Below are 16,972 nucleotides of genomic sequence, written 5' to 3'. Positions count from 1 at the left end.
TGCACCCCTCAGTGTGTCTGGGATGCAGTTACTGACAGCTCGCCCATCCAATCTGGTTTAGGGGTGTGCTGAATCTGTCAGTACTTTGATTGACAGCTTGGCTATTCAGTCTGGTACGGGGGCATGCTGAGCAGTCAGTGTGTTGATTGACAGCTCAGCTATCCAACCTGAGACTGTGAGGCATTAGCTGTCTCCAAGTGTTCATTATTCCGGTTACGGTGAACATGGATCACAAGAATTTAGCTTACACTGAATTGGCTAAAAAGTTAACTCCTAGACAGGCCAGACATAATGTGACCAAGCCGTGAGTCAGAGTGATCAAGGAGTCCAAGGTCAGAAGCCAGGTGGGTACATGATAAACAGAATAAAAAGACAAAAGCGTAGTCAGGTAGGGTTCCGAGGTCAGACTACTGGTAGGATAACAGATCAGAGCTGAAGGGGTTAAACAGGCAGATGGTCAGAACAAAGTCCAAGGTCAGGCAACAGATAAAGCATACAGCACTCACGGAACATTCAGCTTGTAAGGTTTGTGCTTTCTTGTGCCTTGCCCTGTATGTTCTGTCCTCACTATTGAAGCAGACTTCATGTAGCTTATACAGGCAGCTAAACCGCTATAACGGGGTCCAATAAGGAGACTGTAGGCTGAATCTGTATTTTATTGAACGTGGTGGTATATTGATGCGGTGAAACTACAAACAAAAACATATATATACACTGAGTCAATACAGGGTACATCAGGGATATATATCATACATAATACATTAAGAATCAACGTCTGCACTACTAGCTGAGCAGGGGAGAACTAACTGAGCAGGTTGATCTGAGACAGGAATTAGATACAGGAAGCATGTTTACATACCAGCGATGCTGACACAAGGTGAGGAGAGGAATGAGATGCTTCCAGGATGCAGGCTGAGAGAAAATGGAGAACCGGAGGGAAATGGGGACTGGACTAACCATGATCCTTTGCAAAACTTACCAGGGTGCCTTGCAAACTTACCAGAATACATTGTGAACGGAGGGAAAGAATACGAGCATTAAAACTGAAAGTAAAATAACACAATGAGACTGCAGTTATGACTCTGGTCACTAGATGGAGCCAGAAATACTGAAAACATTAACAAGCAGACAGTAAAGATCATGAATTAGATGTTGGAGACAGAACACTGTATGCTTGATCTGTTGCCTGACCTTGGACTTCATTCTGACTATCTGCCTGTATAACCCCTTCTGCTCTGATCTGTTATCCTCCCGGAGCTCTGACCTCAGAACGTCACCTGACTACGCTTTTGTCTCTTCCTTCTGTTTATGATGTACCCTCTTGCTTTCCATCCTTGGACTCCTTGACTACTCTGACTCAAGGCTTGGCCGTGAGAAGTGACTAGCGTCACAATTTGTCCCTCAAAGATCCAAAGAAGTCTATGGAAATAGAAAGAACACATGAAGTTCTATCCATTCCCTCCTTCATGTTGAGCCCTACACCTATGTGCTCCTTCCTACATGATGATGATAATTTTTATTTCTATAGCACTGACATATTCAACAACACTTTATAATTCAGAGAAGACATGAACAGACAATATCAGAATTTGCAGCGTATCATGTAGTTCATTAAAAGCAAAGTGCAGGGGCTTCAGTGTTGGCTGGATCCTTTGGGGAACTAGGAGCCAATGAAGGAATCTGCAGAGGGGAGAAGCAGAGTTTTGGACGGACTGGAGAGTTGCGAGAGTGTTAGCAGGGATATCATCATACACCCAAGATCAACTCTGAAAACTTTTTATACCCAGTCCTATTTGAAAAGATTTTTATTTCCCATGGAAGCCACTAAAGCCATGATTTACATGGATGCCTTGATTAGCAATAATGAGCCAAAAGATATTACAATAATTAATTTTAATATTGTGTTAATAAGGGTTAGTTCTGACTAATAGTGATCTTCCTTTATGAGTCAAACCAGTTGTAGAAATTATGTTAAAATTTTTATCAATTTTACGCTTGATTAAAAATTTTCTGTTGGAGAAAAAAAAATCATATTAATTTAAGCAAATAGTTTACCAGATTAAAATAAGTAAATGGTGATATTCTTTGTGTTGTGCTTTGATGAACTATTGACGAGCAATACACAGTTATTGTAAGGAAGCTCCTTGAGAAATTTTATGAAAAGGCAATTTTTTTTACCACAATCATAGAGTTGGAATGTGTTTTCTTGGAAGACATAAGCAGTTAACCGGAGCTATAAAAGAAAGTTTAGAGTAAACACAAGAGGTTAAACTAAGTGCTTGATTGTCACCCAGTTTGTGTCAACAAGAGCCTGTCCCACAAAGAGACCAGAACTTCTTCCCTGGGGTGAGTCACATGCTGAATAAAAATTTCTAGATTTGAAATATCTGAGATTGTCCAATTTATCTAAATGGAGCACATAGAAATCCATGAGTCTGATGAAGGTCCGGAATTGTGATAGAAACGTCACATACATATATTATTTTTTGGGATTGCATAAGAAATAAAGTCTGTATCTCCTTCATTGGAATGCTGAGTTATTCATGTGTGAACAGGAGTAAACTCAAGACATAAGGCCCCGTCTCACATAACGAGATTGTTATCGAGATCGCTGAAACGTCACAGATTTCGTGACGCAACATCGACCTCGCCAGCGATCTCGCTACGTGTGACACATAGCGGCGACCGGCCCCCCCGCTGGATATCGGTGATCGTGCTCGAATGTCCTGGGCCATTTTTTGATCATAGAATCATAGATCATAGAATCATAGAATCGTAGAGTTGGAAGGGACCTCCTGGGCCATCTGGTCCAACCCCCTGCTCAAAGCAGGATTCGCTAAATCATCCCAGTCAGATGTCTGTCCAGCCTGTTTGAAGACTTCCATTGAAGGAGAACTCACCACTTCTCGTGGCAGCCTGTTCCACTCATTGATCACTCTAACTGTCAAAAAGTTTTTTCTAATATCTAATCTGTGTCTCCTCCCATTCAGTTTCATCCCATTGCTTCTAGTCTTTCCTTGTGCAAATGAGAATAAAGATGATCCTTCTACAATGTGACAGCCCTTTAGATATTTGTAGACAGCTATTAAGTCTCCTCTCAGTCTTCTATTTTGCAAACTAAACATTCCCAAATCCTGCAACCTTTCCTCATAAGACAGGGTTTGCAGACCGGTCACCATTCTGGTCGCTCTTTTCTGCACTTGCTCCAGTTTGTTGATGTCTTTTTTAAGATGTGGTGCCCAAAACTGGACACAATATTCCAGATGAGGTCTGACCAAAGAGGAGTAGAGGGAAATAATGACTTCACGTGATCTAGACTGTATGCTTCTGTTAATACATCCTAGAATTGCATTTGCCTTTTTTGCTGCTGCATCACACTGTTGACTCATATTCAGTCTGTGATCTATTAGTATACCCAAGTCTTTTTCACATGTGCTGTCACTTAGCCCTATTCCTCCCATTCTGTATATGCTTTTTCATTTTTATTGCCCAGATGTAGTACTTTGCATTTCTCCCTGTTAAAAACCATTCTGTTAGTTGCTGCCCACTTCGTTGGTGTCCCGCTGACCAGCATGCATTGCTGTGTTTGAAGCCAACGAGCGACCTCATTGGCGACGCAGAACTCAGGGACACAGGAGTGAGTCGTCAGAATAGCTGCTGTGTGACAAGATACCAACGACCGCCGAGGTTGTTATACCGATCACCGTATCGTTGCTGCATTGTTGAATAGATCTGCCTGTTTGACAGCTTACTAGCAACCATGTAGCGACGTACTAGCGATCCCTACCAGGTCGTATCGTTATCGGGATCGCTGGAGCATCGCTATGTGTAACGGGACCCATAGATCTGCTACAGAAGAACATTCTGTGGGGTTTTTATTTAATGCAAATAGAAAGGAAGACCTGGCTCACCACAAGAGCCTATAGTCTGCCAGGGATGGGCATAGCACGGAAGACAGGATGGACCCCCATGGAAAACTCTTGAACATTTATTGAATCATCATAAAATTGTGGTAAACATCTAAAAAGTGTCCAGGTAACAAGCACCAATGCGTTTCTGATGTGTATAGCACCTTAAGTCATGCACCAGAAACGCGTTGGTGTTTGTTACATAATTTCACCACAAGACAAGGGGCATGATGAATGGATGGTGGGTGGTGCCCAGGCACAAGACAAGGGGTATGATGGACGGATGGTGGGCGGTGCCCAGGCATGATGGACGGATGGGAGGCGGCTGATACAGTGGGACACACCATACCTATGGAACACATTACAGGTATGAGAATCTATTTATAAAAGTCAATATTTCAGCATTACTAGGGGTCAGAAACAGAAGAGCCACCTTCACAGAGTGCAGCCTTGGTGCTTATGACGGTGGCTCTTAGTTAAAAATGCCCTGGGGGTGACAGGTTCCCTTTAAAAATACTCCATCCCACCAGTTTCCTGGCTCCAATGGCTTCTATCCACATGACTGCTGCAGCCAATCCCTGGTTCAACATTCCTGTGCTCAGCATCACTGCTGAGGTTCAGGATTGGCTGCATCGGTCACTTGGTTAGACACCACATGACTCCCACAGGAAAGTAAACATCCGCTAGGACCTCCAGAGAAATCACTAGATCTGTGGGGGGGCAGTGGTGCAAACATCCACCAGGACCACCAAAATCGTCATAGAAGCCAGAGGTGATTTGTCAGATAAGCACCGGTTTTAACTATTTTAGGGCATATACTCCATTCAGGTAAATGTTTGCTCTCATCAAATATGGTGGAGCGGTGCAAAAAGCCGGGGTTATGCAATTTTCTAAATCCCGAGTGACCCTGTGACTAAAAAAAAAACCCATACATATGCTAAATTGGCTGAATCATGGCATGCAACCATGCTGTGCTTGTGAGGGAGTAGGTTAAATACCTGTGCAGAAATCTGAAGCTTCTTGTCAGCAGATAGATAAAGATGGAGGGATAACCGGCTGTCAGACCAGACCGACAACAAGACTGAGACGCTGTCCTGACTGAACCCCTCCGATCTGCTGGCTGATTCTTGCTGGAGGCCTGTTACTGTGTGATAGGTACAAACCCTACCAAATGCAATACAAAAACCTGCAAAATTATACTGTTTACCAACTGGAGGCAATAAAGATAAATCTGCCGATAACTAATGACCTCCCAGCATCCAATGGTAAAACCAGCATTTCTGGTCTTCACCGGGGCTGAGTTCACGTCTATTAGTGTCTAAACATCCAGGGTGTAGAAAGAAAAAAACAGGAAAAAGTGTGAAATTTAATAACCTGTGGATCTCCCATCAGCAGGAATCATCTCCGCCAAACCTTCCCTGTAGCCGCAGAAAACAGTTGCACAATATTTTTTGGGGTTTTCTTACTTGTTTTCTTCAAGTAATTTGTCCCTCAAAGATCACAAGGAGTCCAGAGAATGAGAAAGCAACGCATGATGTTCTCTCCTTTCCCTCCGTCATGATGAGTCCTACACCTATGTTCTCCTACCTACAATATGATGATAATTTTTATTTCTATAGCACTGACATAATTGACAGCACTTTATAATTCAGAGCAGACATGAACAGACAAGATCAGAAATTACAGAGTGTTATGTAGTTCATTAAATACCAAGTGGAGTGAGGGCCCTGCTCAGTGCTCACAAGCTTACAATACATGATGCTCCCTTTAACTTTATGCTACCTCCCTCATGTTACTCCATTCTAAATAATGCCCCTCTATCATATTGCTCCCTCTACCATTAAACTCCTTCTTCCTCGATGCCCATTCAACCACAATGCTCCCTCCATTATGATTCCTCTTGCCTTATGACGCTCACTCTTCCAGGATTCTTCTGTAAATATGATGTTTCCTTCACCATCTTGATTCTCTCTCTACCATGGTACTCTCTCCACCTTGATGCCCTTGGCACTATGGTACCATTTCCTTCTTGATATCCTCTCCACCTTGATTCTCTTTGCACCATGGTTCCCTCTTCACCTTGATTGTCTCTCCACCATAGTTCCCTCTCCACCTTGATACCCTCTACACTATGGTGCCATTGTCTTCTTGATAATGTCTCCACCATGATGTCTTCTCCAGCCTGATGATCTCTCCACTTTGATGCCCTCTACACCATTGTTCCCTCTCCACCTTGATGCTCACTCCACTATGATACCCTCTTTACCATGATGCCTTGGCCAAAATGTTTTCTCCACCATGATGCCCTCCCCACTGTAATCCCTATCCTGGTGTATCTTCTACCAGGATGCTCCATGACACATTTCTCCCATGATGCTTCTAAAATCATGATGTTCCCTCCACCATAATTCTTCACAGTTAGGGTAGGTTCACATGACTGATTCTCCACATCCGAAAAAAAGTCAGATTATTCTAATCTCAGGCGTAACAAGACCAAAAAAAAAAAGCTTCTCCACCTTCTCCATTCTATCAGTTTGTGAAAATCATACCGTACTCAGATGTCATCCAAGGGTGATCCAATTTTTTCATGAACCCATAGACATGCACCGATTTTGATCCGACATTGGGATCAAAATCGGACATGTATATTATTTGTCCTGCAGACCACCTGGTCTGAGGAAAAAAAATCGACCATATGCACTGCCCCATAGAATATCATAGGCACGAGTGCGCTCTGTGAAAACCACGGATGAGGTGTTCATGTGTAGTGTTAGGGTTTTCTTCATCTTTCCTACCCATAGAACATAGTTCTAGAAGCATTGTGGGGCATGTACATGGTCTTAAAGAAACTACCATCTATCAATCGATCAATCTCATTTCTCTTTTATCCATTATAAATCTAAGTATCTATCTATTAATCTATCTATTTATTATCTATCTATTATATATTCTATCTATCTACCTATCTATCTATCTAGTTTTTGCTTCTATCTTGAATACAATGATTATACTATAAGGTGCAGTAAATGTGACGTCGTCTTTCTCCTGCTCACACCTGACTTGGGTGATAAGATCTTCTCTCACACATGTTTTGGTATCAGCTCTCGCTATGTGAACTCTTACCTCTGACATTCGCTCCTATCTCACTTGATCTTAGCTGACTGATCCGGTTTTAGTTTGATCCCACATCTAAATCACATGGCGCCCGGGGCGCTATATTTGCTGCCAGTTTTTTTGCTGACATTCAGTTTATTTTTACGTGTATGGTAATTGTTTTGTGTCGTAAATCGTTCGTATTTGCGGTGAACTACCTTACTATCCTCGGCCCCGGGACAGAGATTAAAACTGAAATCTGTTCTTTTTGTTTGTTAGAGTAGGAGACTTATATACTGTATGAATAACACATAAAAGGTATTAATGCTGTAGACCAGGAGTGGGCAATTCATTTTCCTGAGGAGCCACATGACAGACTGTGACTGTTGTGGAGGCCGAACCAAAAGTGTGACATTAATTCTGCTCAATATTAACATTTTAAATATAATTGTAATTATTTTATGTTAACTGTATCACTTAATATTGAGCAGAATTAAATATGCTTGCATCCCCCTACACACAGTAACGTCCCCTGCATAGCCCCTGTATATGCAGTATGAGCCCCACATAGCCCCATGTATACAGTGTAAGTACTCAAATAGCCCCAATATACTGTATGAGCCCACACAAAGCCCCCTGTATACAGTGCAAGCCCCCACAAAGCCACTATATAAAGAATGAGCCCCCACATAGCTCACTGTATACAATATGAACATTACATAGCCCCTATATACGGGATGAGACCCCACATCACTACCTACAGGAGCTTCTCACAAAAATAGAATATCATCAAAAAGTTAATTTATTTCCGTTCTTCAATACAAACAGTGACTCTCCTCTATTCTATAGAGTCATTACACACAGAGTGATCTATTTCACGTGTTTATTTCTGGTAATGTTGATGATTATGGCTTACAGCCAATGAAAACCCGAAAGTCATTATCTCAGTAAATTAGAATACTTTATAACACCAGCTTGAAAAAATGATTTTAAAATCTGAAATGTTGTCCTACTGAAATGTATGATCAGTAAATGCACGCAATACTTGGTCGGGGCTCCTTTGGCATCAATTACTGCATCAATGCGGCGTGAGATGCACCTGTATATCCAGTATGCGTACCATATAACCCCTATGTACAGTATGAGCCCCAAAGAGCTCCCTATATGCAGTAGAGAGCCCCCATATAGCGCTCTATATACAGTATGAATCCCATATTGCCCCTTATATACAGTCTGAGCACCCGCATATCCCCCATTATACAGTATGAGCTCTCACATAGCCTCTCTGTACACAGGAAGAGCCCCCACTGCGACAGTGAGTCCAGCTTAGGAGTCAACCCTTTTAAGGTTCAGTCCATTCTAGCTTTTATTATGTCCTTCCATATGCAATGACTTTTACTGCATATTTCTTTTCTCACTGTATTTTTTAACCATATCTTTGGCAGCCATCTCTCTCCTGTGATCATTGAGATCACAGTCATCCAAGATTGAGTATAGTAACCATTCTTATCAGAGGCCATTGTGTTGAATGAATCTATACTTGAGATAGGACGGAACTTCAGGTTTTTACCGGAGACTGAAAACTTGGTTCTAATACAGAAGACTACCAACAAATTTTGCATCATAATGTAGGGCCCAGTGTGAGAAAGCTGGGTCTCCCTCAGAGGTCATGGGTCTTCCAGCAGGACAATGACCCAAAACACACTTCAAAAAGCACTAGAAAATGGTTTGAGAGAAAGCACTGGAGACTTCTAAGGTGGCCAGCAATGAGTGCAGACCTGAATCCCATAGAACACCTGTGGAGAGATCTAAAAATGGCAGTTTGGAGAAGGCACCCTTAAATACTTTTGTCTGGCCCATTTTTGAAGTTTTGTGTGAAATGATCAATGTTTTGCCTTTTGCTTCATTCTCTTTTGTGTTTTTTCATTTAAGACAAATTAAATGAAGATAATAATACCAAAGAATTTGTGTTTGCAATCATTTTCAGGAATAAACAGAGTATTATCTGACAGAATTGCAGGGGTGTCAATACTTTTGGCCACAACTGTAAGTGACCAGGGGGCAATGAATTGAAGATAGAAGCCAGGAAGTTTGAAAGCCGAGTCTCAGACGTGCCCCAATAGTGGAGACACTAAGCTCACTGGGAATAGGATTCCACTGGTTTCATGTGCACCTTTACAACTTTGCTCATCTCAAGGACCTTCTGTGAAGCAGAGCCCATAGATGTTTCTCTCCTATCGTGTTCTTCACCCCTCATCTATCCAGTCCCTTTTTTTGGTGGAACCAAACCCAGACACTCAGCTTAGGCCTTGAGAAGCAGCACAGACTGGTTTTCCCAAGGCATCAGTAAAGGTAAGACATTGGTCTATGATCCCTGCAGGGCCTTCTGACACACAGGATTGTGCAATAGGTCAAGGGTCCTTCTTATTTTTTAGAAGGCTTGAGATAGAAAATTTGCATTCTGGTTTCCAAAAAAGAAATTGATCGCGTGTGTCCTGCTTAGATTCTGTTGGCCGTGTCCATCTGAATAATTGTGTTTTTAAAACTTTCATCCTCCATTGAAGATGCCTCTAGTCAAGTTACGTCCTCATTTTATGATAATAAAATGGATTTGCAAAAATTCCAAGTGTTCAGCAACCTTGTGTTTGTCTCTCAATTCCTAATTAATTCTTAATGTTACAAGAAATTCAAAAAATTTTGGAGCTTTAAATTGTTGGATCTCCAAAGTTTTACTTGTTGGAGAAAGTATGAGATGGCTGGCAACCACTTCCAGTAAACTGTGTAGTATTTACTGTACATTATTTTCTCCCACTCTCATTATAGTCCGTACCCCTTTATTTGCCCTTATTCTCACCTTTTCGCTCGTCTTATTTGGGCTGTTGGATTTCAGCAGTTCTGCAAAATTTTTGGTCGCTGTATGGCCGCATACAAAGCCTCTACTGCTCTTCTCAGGAGCTGTAGGCAATCCTTGTACCACCATATTGTGTTACAGTATGATATTGTATTAAGGATTATTTACTACTTATACTGTCCCCGGGGCCTGTGGCTGCAAATATGGCTCTGTGAGTGTCACGTCACCGTCAGACTCGGGGCCTGCTGTTCCGCCCTCAGCCACTAGGAGGCGACGGACTGTCACGCCGCTCTCGGGCTCGGGGCCTGCTGTCCAGGCCTCGGCTACCAGGAGGCGCCGGACTGACATGTCATCGTCGAATTCAGGGCCTGCTGTTCCGCCCTCAGCCACTGTGAGGCGCCATGGCTCGCGCCCGAGTAATGGCGGCAACAGTGAAAGGGCTTCTGCGCAGGCGTCTAGTGGACTCAGACTCCGCTCCTCTGTCAGTCATGAAGGGGTTGGTGCATCGTCATCAGGTCTGGTCCTGGGGGCGGTCCTGATGACATCATCAGCCCGGGAGCCTGTGAGGGATGACCTGATCCCTCAAATACCTTTGGACTGGGCTTGCAAGCCGCCGGATATATTCTTGGTTCCCCTGCGTGTTACTGTGTGAATTGCTGTTGACTGACTCTGACTTTTGCCTGGACTTCTGACTCTGCTTCTGCCTAACGATTCTGTACCTCTGCGACTCTCCTGGTTTATGACTCTGACTTCGGCCTGGATTCTGACTCTGCTTCTGCCTAACGATTCTGTACCTCTGCGACTCTCCTGGTTTATGACACTGACTTCGGCCTGGATTCTGACTCTGCTTCTGCCTAACGATTCTGTACCTCTGCGACTCTCCTGGTTTATGACTCTGGCTTCGGCCTGGATTCTGACTCTGCTTCTGCCTAACGATTCTGTACCTCTGCGACTCTCCTGGTTTATGACTCTGGCTTCGGGCTGGAATCTGACTCTGCTACTGTCTACTGTTTTTGTACCGTTGCTGCCTGACTGGTTTAGTCTCGGATATCATTGCCTCTGTGTCCTGTATTGGAACACCTTTCTGGCGACCGTCCTGCTCTGGTCATTGCTCCTATACAGACAGTGCCTCCTGGGCTCTGCTATAAATCCAGATCCCTGTATAGGGGTAAAGGGTCTCAGTGTTTCTCGGGGTGCTGTCTGGCTGCAGTCCAGACCGCAGGCAGACGTCACATTATATCCGGCCCAAAAAAATAAAACTGCTCTTGTGTCTATACTTAACACATATAAAAGCAGTTTTCCTCACCTTTTTTTTTTCTTCCTCCTGACTGAGCTGATTCCTGGCCCAAACACCTGTTACATTGCACAGCCTGGAAGGTCACTCTCAGGCTCAAGCATGCTGCAGCCTGGAAGCTTCAAAGAAAATGCTGGCTGTTGGAAATCCACATTCCTGGAGCATCGCCCCCTGGACAGCGCTGGGGGTCAGGTATTGCCCGCAAAAGCGGCCAAACTGTTGTTACCAGTTTCCCTTTCTTTTGCTAAGAAACGTCTGTGTGTGAAGGCTTATGTGGATTGTGGTGCTGCCGGCAACCTTATGGATTTTTTATTTGCTAAGAGTCTGGGTGTACCTCTGCTAAAGCTTAAAGTGCCTATTCAGACTATTACAATTAATGGTACATCTATAGACCAGGGAGGCGTGGAATTCATTACTGACGAAATTTCTATGTCAGTGGGGACATTACATAACGAACAAATGTCATTTTTTGTTATACACAATTTATCAGATCCAGTTGTGTTAGGCATGCCATGGTTGCACCAGCATAATCCAGTTATTGACTGGCGCATAGGTGATATCGTGCGCTGGAGTCCACGGTGTCAGAATCACTGTATGTCACTGTCAGTGAACCAAGTTAAAATTAAAAACCCCTCCATTCCATATGCATTCGGAGATTATGAAGATGTCTTCTCCATAGTGGAGTCTGAGAAACTACCTCCTCATAGAGAGTACGACTGTCCTATAGACTTGGTCCCTGGTGCCCGTCTCCCTAAAGGGAGAATATTCAACCTCTCGGGTCCGGAGCGTGTAGCCATGAATGACTACATAGCAGACAGCCTACGTAAAAGGCTTTATTAGACCTTCCACCTCACCTGTAGGAGCTGGGTTTTTCTTTGTAGAAAAAAAAGATGGTGGACTCAGACCATGCATCGATTATCGTGAGCTGAACGCAATTACTGTAAAAAAATCAGTACTCGCTCCCACTCATTCCTGATCTGTTTAATCAGCTACTGGGAGCCCGCTGGTTAACTAAACTTGACCTCCGGGGGGCATATAATCTGGTCCGCATAAGAAGCGGTGACGAATGGAAAACGGCCTTTAATACACCTCTTGGTCACTTTGAGTACCTTGTAATGCCGTTCGGACTCAGTAACGCACCTGCCGTATTTCAACACTTTGTCAATGACATTTTCAGGGACATTTGTGGGGTGTATGTCGTCATGTATCTGGATGACATTTTGATTTATTCGGCTGACCCTGTGACACATGCTCAACACGTCCGTTCGGTATTGCAGAGACTGCGAAAAAACTCCTTGTATGCGAAATTAGAAAAATGTGTTTTTTTTGCTGAAGAGGTACAGTTCTTAGGATACATGGTCTCAGGCAAGGGGTTTCGCATGGACCCTGTCAAGATTCAACCCATTAAGGATTGGGTGCAACCCAAATCGCTGAAAGCGCTGCAGCGGTTTTTGGGATTTGCGAATTATTACCGCAAGTTTATCAGGGGTTTCTCTGAGATTGCCAAGCCACTCACGGACCTTACCCGAAAAGGGGCGGACGTGACTAATTGGAATCCTGAGGCAACCCGAGCTTTTTCTACACTAAAGGAGTGCTTCGTGGCCAACCCGGTGTTGATTCAACCAAACTTGGACCACCCCTTTATTGTTGAAGTAGATGCCTCCGAAGTCGGAGTGGGAGCAGTGCTCTTGCAAGGCACTGCATCCCTCACTCAGCTTCGCCCATGTGCATTTTTCTCCCGCAAATTCTCTGCCACGGAGGGAAACTATGACGTCGGTAATCGGGAATTACTGGCGATCAAATGGGCCTTCGAGGAATGGCGCCACTTCCTCGAAGGTGCCAAACACAAGGTCACTGTTATTACAGACCACAAAAACCTAACCTACCTAGAGTCAGCCAAAAGACTAAATCCCAGGCAGGCTAGGTGGGCCTTGTTTTTCTCCAGGTTTGATTTTATAATCACCTTCCGCCCCGGGACTAAAAATGTGAGGGCAGATGCCCTCTCTCGCAGTTTCTGCCCCACACAGACCGAGGACTGTGAACCAGTCCCAATATTCGCTAATGGAATCGTCGTGTCGGCAGTGTCTTTGGACCTTCTGGAGGAGATCCGTAGGTCTTCAGAGCAAGTTCCTGACACTACGCCCCCCAAAAAATTGTTCGTTCCGGCTAACCTTCGTCTGCAGGTTCTAAAAGAATCACACGACTCTGTCCTGGCAGGCCATCCGGGTCTCAATAATACCACCAGGTTGGTAACTAGGAACTTTTGGTGGCCGACGGTGGTCAAGGACTGTAAGGACTATGTTTCAGCGTGTGAAGTCTGTGCCCGCGCCAAGTCCCTCCATAGTCGCCCTGCCGGCTGGCTTCAGTCCTTGCCCACCCCTGAGAGTCCATGGACCCACATCTCCATGGATTTCATTACAGACCTGCTGCCATCAGATGGGAAAACTTGTATCTGGGTGGTGGTAGACAGGTTCAGCAAGCAGGGACATTTTATTCCCCTGTCTGGGTTGCCTAACTCTGAGACTTTAAGCAAGTTGTTTATCCTGCACATTGTACGTCTGCACGGCGTTCCGGCAAATATTGTGTCCGACAGGGGTACCCAGTTTGTCTCGAAGTTCTGGAGGGCATTCTGTAGACGCATTGGTGTGGAGTTGTCCTTTTCTTCGGCATACCATCCCGAAACTAATGGTCAAACTGAGCGTACTAACCAAGCTCTGGAACAATACCTCCGCTGTTATGTGTCAGGACATCAGACCGATTGGGTGGAACATCTGCCATTGGCTGAGTTCGCCCTCAATAATCGATATCAAGACTCCATTAAAACTACCCCTTTCTTTTGTAACCTTGGACTACATCCGCGCTTTGGGTCGTTTTCGGCCAGGATGTCGGAGCTCCCTGGGGTGGAGCAAAATATACATCGGCTAAAAACGATTTGGTCTGAGGTTAATTCAAATTTGAAAGGGGCTCAGGTTAGACAGGCATCGGCTGCAAATAGACGACGATCTAAGGGGCCGCACCTGGGAGTTGGCGACAAGGTTTGGCTCTCTACAAAAAATATCAAGCTTAAGGTACCGTCCGCCAAACTAGGTCCCAGGTTCATCGGCCCATACGAAATTATCGAGGTGGTTAACCCAGTAGCCTTCCGCTTAAAACTTCCACAGTCATTCAAATTGCCTAACGTATTCCACAGGTCTCTCCTCAAACCTTATCGTTCTCCCATTCACCCTGTTCAGTCCCCTCCTCCTCCTGTTTCGGTCGGGGGAGCTCTGGAGTATGAAGTCCAGGGTATCCTTGACTCACGCCTTGTGAGGGGCTCAGTACAGTATCTGGTACACTGGAAGGGCTACGGCCCAGAAGAAAGGTCCTGGGTTCCTGCGGGGAACGTCCATGCCAAGGCATTAATTAGGAGATTTCATCTTCTTCACCCTGACAAACCGGGTTTTGAGGGTCCGGAGGCCCCTCCTGGAGAGGAGGGTACTGTCACGTCACCGTCAGACTCGGGGCCTGCTGTTCCGCCCTCAGCCACTAGGAGGCAACGGACTGTCACGCCGCTCTCGGGCTCGGGGCCTGCTGTCCAGGCCTCGGCTACCAGGAGGCGCCGGACTGACATGTCATCATCGAATTCAGGGCCTGCTGTTCCGCCCTCAGCCACTGTGAGGCGCCGTGGCTCACGCCCGAGTAATGGCAGCAACAGTGAAAGGGCTTCTGCGCAGGCGTCTAGTGGACTCAGACTCCGCTCCTCTGTCAGTCATGAAGGGGTTGGTGCATCGTCATCAGGTCTGGTCCTGGGGGCGGTCCTGATGACATCATCAGCCCGGGAGCCTGTGAGGGATGACCTGATCCCTCAAATACCTTTGGACTGGGCTTGCAAGCCGCCGGATATATTCTTGGTTCCCCTGCGTGTTACTGTGTGAATTGCTGTTGACTGACTCTGACTTTTGCCTGGACTTCTGACTCTGCTTCTGCCTAACGATTCTGTACCTCTGCGACTCTCCTGGTTTATGACTCTGACTTTGGCCTGGATTCTGACTCTGCTTCTGCCTAATGATTCTGTACCTCTGCGACTCTCCTGGTTTATGACTCTGACTTCGGCCTGGATTCTGACTCTGCTTCTGCCTAACGATTCTGTACCTCTGCGACTCTCCTGGTTTATGACTCTGGCTTCGGCCTGGAATCTGACTCTGCTACTGTCTACTGTTTTTGTACCGTTGCTGCCTGACTGGTTTAGTCTCGGATATCATTGCCTCTGTGTCCTGTATTGGAACACCTTTCTGGCGACCGTCCTGCTCTGGTCATTGCTCCTATTCAGACAGTGCCTCCTGGGCTCTGCTATAAATCCAGATCCCTGTATAGGGGTAAAGGGTCTCAGTGTTTCTCGGGGTGCTGTCTGGCTGCAGTCCAGACCGCAGGCAGACGCCACAGTGAGATGCTGGATCTCTTCACCTTACTTACAATTGGCGACGGTCGCAGATAGCTCAACTCAGCTTCTGGCACACATGCTATGAAGAATCCAGAAGAGACTTTGATTCCTTTAAGAATGCATACAAACAGCAGTAAAAAAGACTTTCTTCAGAAAAGCTGAAAGCACATGTGGCTCTAATGAAGCCAAGATGGAGACTAAGACACAGGGGGAAGAAGAAGGAAGTGACATCACACCCAGAAGAGGGAAACAGAAGAGACAAACTTCATGGAAAGGGAGGATTTCAGCTATGCAAAACACAGGAACACATAGCAACAATAAATCAATATGAGAGACTGCAATACAGCATGTAAAATGCACAGGACAGTCTGTAAAATGTCTCAGTCATGAGGCATAACACTACTAGAAGTGATGATTCTAGAGGAAAAATACCAACAAGATCGGAGAGGAGTGATTGGTACAAATTTCTGAAAAATTTCTGGTGAATCTGAACTTTTTTGGAAACAAGAAGCATAAATTTAGTAAAAATGGGTCAACATAATAAATTAAATTGCCTATCATAATGACAGATGAGTGCCGCAAATACATTTTGGGAGCTTCGCTCATCTCATCTCTATGCAAAATACTTATTGAAAAAAAGAAAACTTTCATGTTCCTCTGTATAAAATAAGCAGTAGAGTCTGATCCGCATAGTCGATGGGTGGCGCAATACAGTCGTGTGAGCAGCAGAACAATACACCAAATAATTTACATTTCAAAAGCTTTTATCCCTGGAACTCGTCAAAAACATGAAATCCGTAACTTTAAATAAATCTTGAATATTCTCTGTTTTACTTATCGCTCCGGGTGCTATCTGCTGATCTTTGTGAAGTAGCCGCACAGACATGTCTTCTGCTTCCTATTTGCTAGTTATTTTGTAGAACATAGCGTTCATATTTCCAACATGTTATTCGTTCAGCAATGCAGGTAAGATCCATTTCTTCCAAACTTTGCTGACTCAACCGGCTGAGGATTCAGCGTCCATTAGTATTTACTACACTGCTTGTTAATACACTTGATATTTTCTTTAGAAATTTATATTTGCATATAAACGAAGGAGCAAAGGTAGCAAAATATTGTATTTCTATTATTGTTGTCGAGTCGTCAACTCTCAAAATTGCAGAATATTATCAGTGGTGTAGCTAGAGTCCAATGTGTTAGGGACGGCGGAACGCAACAGATATAAAAAATAGGAGGTGCGTTCGCCGCCCGGGGTCCACCATGCGGTAGATGGTAAGACCGCTGCTGGACAATGGCAGATGCACCAAAAGGTAAAGTACTGCGCTCGTTTTAACGTCACCCGAACGCTAAGAGCGGCTCTGTTAAGACACAGAGTCGCCTTACAATAAAGAATGTAAGGACACTGG

Source organism: Dendrobates tinctorius, unplaced genomic scaffold (genome assembly GCF_039654945.1).
Source record: "Dendrobates tinctorius isolate UK_male_01 unplaced genomic scaffold, ASM3965494v1 ptg000196l, whole genome shotgun sequence".
Lineage (NCBI taxonomy): Eukaryota > Metazoa > Chordata > Amphibia > Anura > Dendrobatidae > Dendrobates > Dendrobates tinctorius.
Note: the sequence above shows the minus strand (reverse complement) of the source record.